This window comes from Alosa pseudoharengus, unplaced genomic scaffold, assembly GCF_046254945.1.
Source record: "Alosa pseudoharengus isolate Yale_2024_CS ecotype anadromous, Long Island Sound unplaced genomic scaffold, YU_APseudo_1.1 YU_APseudo_1.1_scf_11, whole genome shotgun sequence".
Classification (NCBI taxonomy): Eukaryota; Metazoa; Chordata; class Actinopteri; order Clupeiformes; family Clupeidae; genus Alosa; species Alosa pseudoharengus.
Genome location: NW_027468576.1, coordinates 26,746,203 through 26,756,000, shown reverse-complemented (window position 1 = coordinate 26,756,000; position 9,798 = coordinate 26,746,203).

Genomic DNA, 9,798 nt, shown 5'->3' with positions numbered 1-9,798 from the left:
TTTACAGTATTTGATGCTCTTTGGTGCTTACTGCTCAGCTCTTTTGTAATCACGATGTTATCTCGCAGTCTAATCGAATTTCCGCGTGGAGTCTTTCACTGGAATCCATCTAAATGTCCATTTCTGCAAATGTGGCTTTAGAATATGGCGGCATGTTGGTGTTGGAATGTGGCCTTAGAATATGTCTGCATGTTGGTGTTGGAATGTGGCCTTAGAATATGGCTGCATGTTGGTGTTGGAATGTGGCCTTAGAATATGGCTGCATGTTGGTGTTGGCACAACAGGGAACGTTGCCTGTCAGTCAGGTCACATGTGCGCGGGTTTTTGAGACGCATGAGTAGCTTTGAAGTTGGAAAATTGGGGTTCTCATGGGTCAATACACACCAATTCCCACCACCAATTCTAAACCTATCAAATGCAGATGATGAATAAACAGCAGATGTGTCAACTACTATTATACGCAGATGCTTGGTCCTAATTAGTTTGTACAACCATCTCTTGGACCGAAAGTGATGCTTTGGCTATAACAAATAACTCAATATCATTTTTTATTTATCCCTTTGGTTTACTTTTATTTATGTTAAAGAGCAGTCAGCTGTTCAAAATGCAGTTTATATACCCAATAAAACATATTCATTTGCATGTTCATCAGTGCGATTGTATTGTATGGCTTATATAAATACACTGCATGTTAAAATAAGGAAGTGATAAAGTGTGATACAATGGTTACTTTGCTCAAGCAGTTCCTAAGAAACTTTGTCACACAGCTTCGTGTGAGCTCTCTGGGTCATCAAAAGGACAAAGACAACTTCACTTCACCTCTGCAAACTGGTGAAGGTCCCTGGTCTGCACAGTTCCTTCCCTTCACAGTTGCTTGTGCTGCACATAATTTTCCCTTGTCTAGAATCCAGTCACCCAAGAATAAATCGAGTTTCTCCTAAGCAACTCTCTATTAGTGTCGACTGCCCTCCTGCTGGACATCCCAGCTTGTGATCGCTGCCTATCTGCATGTCCAAGGCAGTATACTGACTGATGAGCCAGATCTGCTGCCTCATCACACATTTTACAGACTTTTTTTTCTTTATATTTATTATCTAAATGGAGGATGCTCCCCATGCTGACGTTTGGCCCCACCACTAAAGATGTCCCGGCTGGAAGAACTCGCTGAACCATTACTGACCAAACTTTTCTAAAGGCATTTGCATTTGTGAGGTTTCAACAAGATAAGATTGTATATTAGATTTTAGAGCAGCAACTTGTCCACATACTGTATGTAGTGCCTATTTTCAAATTGTCATCGACATGCAATTCCACAGGGCTTTGAATTTAAAGAAAGGAGTTATTCTTAATCCTCATGGACCCAAAGTGAACCATATCCTTAATCTCACTTCAGCCTTAGTGCTCTGAGTCTTCTGAAAGCTCACAGCACTTATTGGTCTCTACTTATTCTGTGTCTTATGATCTCAGACAAAACACTTTTTGCAAAGATAATTATTGACATCCCTTGTCATCCAACTGTAGCTTTGTCATAACTGACTATGTGCAGTTCTGTATAGTTTACAAACATATTTCTGCAGGTAAAAAATATGGGAAACATATGGAAGTAGTTTACATGATGAAATAACCTACGGAATTTAGCATAGAGAATCAGAGAGGAATACCATCATTATGGATAAACCACAACCACCCAGCCATTTTGCAGACATTTGCTCGGTCAACAAGAAATGTTAATAATTATATCCAATATTATTAACACTGTTAGATCACTCAGATAATGTTTTACACTTACAGTAAGATAAACCTATTGATCCAAAGACCTTGATTAAATTAATATGTCCTTAGGTTGGGTTTCACAATTCAGAGTCAATCTAAATAGAATGCAATTATCCAATGGTACTCAATTTATTTGCCACACATGCACTTTATTTGTCTCCATACACATGCCGTCATAGTGCATTACATTTTGCAGGCAGTAGCCTACACATCACTTCCAACATAACGATGATGCGATGATGTGATGATGTGTCATGCGGTTCTGTCAGTGGACTGAGGGTGCCCAGCGCTCCAAGATATGGCTGCTTGTCATAATATTGTGAATGAAGTAATGTAAAAAAATAAATATCAGCATTAGCGAGTGGGTAAGTAACGCACACATAGCAGACGTCATGGCAATGGTGTATTGCCCTTACCACAGTAGCCCTGTGTGTGTTCACAGGAGAAATTAGGATGAAATGTCCATGGGGCAATGAGAAAGTTATGGCACTCCACAGGAGCAGAGAGCATAGCGTTTTCAATACAGCAGACAGAAATCAATAAGGTAGATTCTAATGTGGGAGAATTTAAAGATGACACATCACCCGACACAGTATATTGGAAAAGATATTACCAGTTCCCCCTCCTGCTGAGATTTACCTTCATGGTGGTGTTAATGCATCATGATGGAGGAGGAACCTGAACTTTGAAACACAATCAGAGATCATCAATGGACACCTTTTATTCCAAACACATATCCTTATTTTCTGAGTGAAAGGAAATCCTTTATTTCACATAATGTTTGTAATAACCATTTGGCAATTGCTCTCATCCCACAATTCTTTACCCTCCATTAATTCATTGGCCTCTCTGTTTGACTTGCATTTATTTAATATTGGTCTGACAAAGCCCTTGCTTCCACCAACGAAATAATGCTCTGAGGCATTAATATTCCAACTGCTGAGACTGTCGGATTCAAGAAATCCCATTTTGAAGGCATTACTATATGAAAGACATCTGCTAAATGGTTCTCTTTGGCTGCTCCCATGCACAAAATGGAGCTCATGTTTTTGAACAAAGCGTCTCTGTGATTGGGGCTCCAGTGAATGAGCATAGAACAGTTAAATCACTATAACATGTACATGTAGCTTTTGTTTCTCACAACCCCATTCCTCCTGATTTTCTATATTTGTACTGAAATTAGTTAATGCTTTTTTATTCCAAATGAACCATTTGAAATGGGCAAAATTGTAAGACAATTGAATAGCTTATTATGGGGTTATTTTTTCAGTGAAATGGCAACTTTCTTTGATTAAGAAAACTTTTAACATTTGTTTTTTTTTTAACCGCAGATGTCTCTGGCGGTAATATAACATACTAAAGAACGGTTAATTTGATAATGTTCCCAGCTCACATGGCTCAGTGACCCCTTTTGGGTTATTACCCACTAAAATCAAATTTGAATCAAAGTATGCTATCTTGTTTTATAGGGGAAACACCACATCAGTAATTCATGATTAAACTACCAGGTCACCTCAAAAAAATAAATAAAAAAAGACACAAATTAGCATTTTTAAAAAAAAAAAACTGTGTGTTAGTTTTGCTCTTTAGGTGTGGATTCTGTGAATTCTGGTTGAATGGACCACATTTCAATGACTCACATCAACAGAATACTCCTCAAAACAAGCGCTTTTTCAGTGGGTGTTTATTTGCTCTCAATTTACATGTGGTTGCTCTCATTTTAGTTGACAGAAGGCCCTCTGTGGCCAGCCGTGGAGGAGGCAGGCAGCCCGCAGCACCTGTTAGGAGAGCATGACGTTAGGCTGATGTGTCACCTGTGATAACTGTTTGGGTGGAATGGGGCCTGGGGAGGGGAGGGGGGTGTTAGGGGCACGTGAGCCAGTCCTCACCGTGGGGTTGAGAGAGAGAGAGAGAGAGTACGACAGGGACTGTGCTCACAGTAGGCAAGCAGAGAGAATGCACAAGAAGAGCCTGTCACATTCATATTTCAAATCAATAAATGAATAGATCACGAGACAAATATTCTGACGGGGCTGATTTTGTAAATGCGTTGGGATGCCTTTTGGTGAAAATAGTTGAGCGCATTTGAAAGATGTACAACACAAGCCTTAAGCCTCATTGCAATGTATTTTGCAGAGATCCATTAATATCACAGGCGGAAAAAACACTGAATTAATCAAAGTGCTAAATGAATTGCCAGTTATGGGCCGATGGGTGAATCAGTTAATAAGCAGAAAGTTTGATGCAGTAAAGGCAGTGCTAACATTTCCAGAACAGGGTGAACCCCACTGTCAGAACTGTAGATTAATACAGAACATAATTCTGTCCAGATGTAGTGTACAGTAATATGGATGAAACTAAATTCCTCAAGTCTCCAGAGATGTCTTCACAGAATATTGTATACGGTGAGTGAGAGTTGAATAGAGACAAACAGCAATAATAGAGACACACTGAAGCTGTTTGTCTTCCAGTTCATGGGTGTCTGGAGGGGGCAGAAGATAATGTTCTCAATGCAGCATTGCATAGCATGCTGATGTCAGGAGAGTAAAGCTGAAAGAATAGCTTTTCAATGGTTTTCAGTTGCAAGCTCAGCACCTAGATACATCACGTTTGAGAGCACTGCAATAAGGCATCTCTCCAGCAACATGCACACATCATTTCACATTTCACTCATTCTTTATGTCCTCTGGGAGATGTAGCAGAGGCCTTAAACTTTGGGAAAATAGTCATTTATTTGCCAGGCCTGCAGTAGGTGACAGGTCAGTATATTCTAAAGGTGTTAACGCGGATGATTTGTATTAACTGTCGTTAATACTGATAGGAAGGAGCAAGGCATGGTCGTTCAAACCTGATCATTAACTTTGTACTATTCTATACACCACACCGATCTGTACACGATGGAACAGCCCTAAATAGAACAAAAAATACTTTTTATTCAGGCGATCTGCACAAGGCAAGCACTTTCAAGATAATTCATTCATTCTTGAAATGAAAAAAATTAGCCATGCATCAAGTATGGAGAATAGGGATACAGTACATAGATGACAATTAATGATAATCTGGGATAATGCTTTATTTGTTGGTGTTGTTTATCTGGATTTATGCTGAAAACACAAGACTGCTGATATGAATAGCAATGAACGTGTAGAAGAACACAACAATGGGCCTGTAAACAAATTGATCGGGTTTGTGCTTAGAGAGAGAGAGAGAGAGAGAGAGAGAGAGAGAGAGAGAGAGAGAGAGAGCTGGCAGCACTTCAAATCAACAAATCAATGTCACCCTTAAAAGAAATCATGTGTACTTGTGTCTATTGAGCATCAGCAAAGCCCTGTTAAGTATGGTTTTCACCGGTCAGAAATTTGGTCAGAGGACAGAGTAAGTTTTATTGTCACCTCAGCGATATACATTGCCGTTCAAAACTTTGGGGTCACTTAGAAATGTCCATTCCACTCCATTATAGACAGAATACCAGCTGGGATCAGTTGCATTTTTTTAATCAGGGCAGCAGTTTTTAGATTACATTATGTGTTTACATAATTGCAAAAGGGTAGTCCAATGTTTTCTCAGTCTCCTTTTAAAATGATATCAGAGAAGTAAACAGAATGTGCCTTTGGAATATTGGATGAATGGCTGCTGATAATATAATGGGCATCTGTATACTTATGTAGATATTGCATTAAAGATCAGCCATTTCTTTCTACAACAGTCATTTACAACATTAATGATGAAAACAAGGACATTGGGTAACACTCCAAAATAAGGTGCCATAATAAATAGCAAACTAGTAATTACCTAACCCTTTGTTAATATTTGTTAATTGTTACTAAAATATCTATTTGGCACAAGTTAATAGTTTTTGTCATCATTAATTAAATATTAGTTGTTTGCATAAAATCTGTATGTTAATGTTTTAACAAATCTATTAACTAATATTGTATTAATATATGTTAATAGTTAACTAAATATATTTTTGGCACTAATTAACAGTTATTTCTTACATCATTTAAATGTAAAATTTTTATTTACAAACTATATGCTAATATAAAAGTTAATGACATATTATTATTTATCTAGCTTTTCTGATTAGCTTTGTGGATAATTTATGGAATTTATGGTTTATGGCTTTATGGTCTTGTGGGGTGTATAAGGCACCCTACTGCCAGTGGTTGGTTGTGTGAGAGTTTGCGCTCCTCTTCTTCCACTTCATCCTTATTGGATACCTCTGTGGTTGGCTGTCCTGTAATTGGTGACTCTCTGTCTAGTGTTTGAAAGTAGTGTACTCTTTGCCTTTGGAAGTACTATTTGGTTGCTGCTTGAATTTGGTGAAATTCAGGGGAGGGGGGTGTAACAGAGTTAGAAATGTACTGTAGTTTAGTGTTTGTATGTGATTTTTGCCGTAATTAAGCAGCTTTATTGAGATTGGTATTTTGGAGCCCCCTTTGGAGAAACGCTATACTGCAGCTTTGCTGCGTTTTGTCCTTGTATTGTTGCCATAGCCGATCAGAAGCGGTATGCTTTGCATTGCGTAGGTTGACTGTATAAAGCTCTCCCCACTTTGTTTTAATTTTGTAACTGTAAAAGGCTCCACACTGATAGCTATATACTACTAATACATTAATTAAGCTTAACCAACTTTATTATAAGGGTCCCCCTGATAGTTATATATTACTAATATATTAATTAAGCTTAACCAACTTTATTATAAGGGGCTCCACGCTTATAGCTATATACTACAAATATATTAATTAAGCTTAACCAACTTTATTGCAAGCGGTTCCGGCGCCGACAACAGTGGCAGCATGTCAAGGTAGCTCCGTGTTTTTTTTCTTGAATTTCCCCTTGGGGATCAATAAAGTATCTATCTATCTATATATCTATTGTAAGGGTCCTATGGAGAGCGGTACATATTGGGATAGGCAGAAGCACAGTTTAATAACAATTAGTTAAATAATAATAAGTCATTAACTTTTCTATTAACATATAGTTTGCAAATAAACATTTAACATTTAAATGATGCAAGAAATAACTGTTAATTAGTGCCAAAAAGACATTTAGTTAACTATTAACACATATTAATACAATATTAGTTAATAGATTTGCTAAAACATTAACAAACAGATTTCATGCAAACAACTAATATTTAATTAATGATTAAAAAACTATTAACTTGTGCCAAATAGATATGTTAGTAACAATTAACAAATATTAACAAAGTGTAAGGTAATTACTAGTTTGCTATTTATTATGGCACCTTATTATGGAGTGTTACCGGACATTGCACTTTTGAACGGTAGTGTACAGCACAACTACATACTGTACAGTATACAGTTAGACAGGACAGTGTCACAACAGTGTGCATGAGGCACATTCATACTAACACAGATTAGCACATAATTGGCCATATGACTAATATAATATTGACTACACAATGGCTATGACAGGTTTTGCTCTGTTTTCTATACTGAAGAAGCTGATGTAAAGCTAGTGTGTAAAGAGCACTTCATGATCATTTGATCCAGTACATGAGGATTTGCTGGTCTGTGTTGTACTGTATCAGAACTCTTTTAGTTCATTGTGGTACAAAGAATACCCAGACTCTGCAAAAGAAGATCTATTTCACACATTCAGGACAATGTAATTTTAGTTTCTGGGTTATCAGGTGCATGATGGATTTATAATACCTCTTTAGAGGTTCTGTGTCCCATGGTAGAAGACACATACAGCACCTTAACATTTTTTATCTAGTTAATTTCTGTTGCTTCCCTTTCTGCCCTCTACTTCATTCACTTCAACAATATTTGAAGTTGCATCTGTATCTTCAATATCCATCTGCTGAACAGTTTTTTTTTTTTCTGTGAGATTAATTTACAATGGCCAAGGGGTTGTTCCTAATGGCTATAAGATCTGAAGGATATTACAAAGGATTTAACTATTTTTATGCTATCATATGGTGGCTTTGTTTTTGCACCAACTCCTGTTCCAAAGAATGGGAACTGAAGAAAGAGGCAGAGGGTCACCAACATCATATGGATGTTTTATGACTATTTTAAGGTTGTCCAGTTACACAATATGCTGTGCTGTAACTCGGTTAACACACCAATGATGAAAAGTTATCAGCATTGACCAAATTTACAGAACATTGGTTTCCACAGTTCTAGGTGGCACAAATCAGTTTTAATTTAGTTTTTCTCTTTCAATTCAAATGACATCAAGATGTTTTATTGGTATGCCAAAGGAATACAAGGAGCAATAATAATAACCTTTTCACAGTGTAAACATAAAGTAGATGTTACAAAAAAAAATAAAAAATACAATGTATTTAAAACCAAAACAGTGATAACAGTGATCTATTTTTTTGTTAAACTAGTGTCTCTCAGGGTTCATCATGTTATAATACTGAAAATTCTCTGCTAAAGCAATTGACGGTCCCTCTCCATTTTTGCCAAGGATTTCAACATTATGGTAGTTGGTTTTTTACAGAAAAGGGTTTGTCTTTTGTTTATACTTCTCACAGTGAAGAATAAAGTGCTCCTCTGTCTCAACCTTCCCTGTCTGGCAGTGATCACATTCTATTTTGACAGCCAGGTTATTCTATACCTGTTTCCACTGCAAGGCTGTTGCCACTGAGTCTATATGTGACCGGGATTTGCTTCCTATGTCTGATGCAAAGCAGATACTTTACCAATGTGTACTTTTTTTTTATCATTTTAGGATAAGAGTAGTTCATACTACTTCTATAACCAGGGACACTGCTAAGCTTTTGGGGGCCCTAAGCATAAATGGTCAGGGAGACAACAGCAGCATACATATAAATGTTGGAGATGGCATATTCATCTCTTCATCATCTGCTGGAAGGCTTTCAGTGATGGGTGTGGATACAATACCTTCTGAGGTGGCAGTTGTGTGTGGTGTTTAAGTATAGTATAAGTATATATACTTTTTTGATCCTGTGAGGGAAATTTGGTCTCTGCATTTATCCCAATCCGTGAATTAGTGAAACACACTCAGCACACATACTCAGTGAACATACAGTGAGGTGAAGCACACACACTAATCCCGGCGCAGTGAGTTGCCTGCAACAACAGCGGCACTCGGGGAGCAGTGAGGGGTTAGGTGCCTTGCTCAAGGGCACTTTAGCCGTGCCTACTGGTCAGGGTTCAAACCGGCAACCCTCCGGTTACAAGTCTAAGCGCTAACCAGTAGGCCACGGCTGCCCCAATATAGATAATAGTGTATATAACTATTATGTTTTAATTAATTTACTGCAACATATACAAAACCTTAAATATCTATACTCTAATTATACACATTAAACAAAAAAATGGAGGCATTTTGTACAGTAAATGACCAAATGTGAAGATACCATATTTTGGCCCAACCAATTCTTAAATGTGATAGATATATTACTGTACATGCATATGCCTTAAATAAAAGTTATGAAATAATACTCACTATTCTTGATAAATTCATCTACCTATCTCTGTCTATCTCTGTTCGCTGATCATGTTGTGTCACTGTAGCCTACACAGAAAAGCTTTGGACTGAAGCAGGGACTGCTAATCTGCTAACTAGAATTTTGTTGACTTCATATAGGCTAAGGCCGCCAAAATACAGTGAAAACTGTCAACTATTTGCAAACGTGTCACATGTATTGTGAAATCTACATTATACAATGTAGGGCATAGAGCTACAGTACATCAAATACAATTGCTAGGTAACCTAGCCTAGGTTTCTGATGTTACCTCTTTTTATATATTAGGCAAAAAACAATCTAATTTGCCCAAATTCAGTGATAGGGTATACAATACAATTAAGAAAAAACAATGGTGGGCCTGTTCAAAACTAATTTGCATGTATATGTTTTTGTAATGCAATAATTATCATGACATTTTTTAGCAACCTTCATTTTGCCCCCCCCCCCCCCCACCAGGTACTTGGGGCCCTACAGTATGCGGCCCTGTCTACAACATTCCAAATAGTCTTTTTGTTGTATATTTGATGATCTCATTGACAAACATTAGTTGT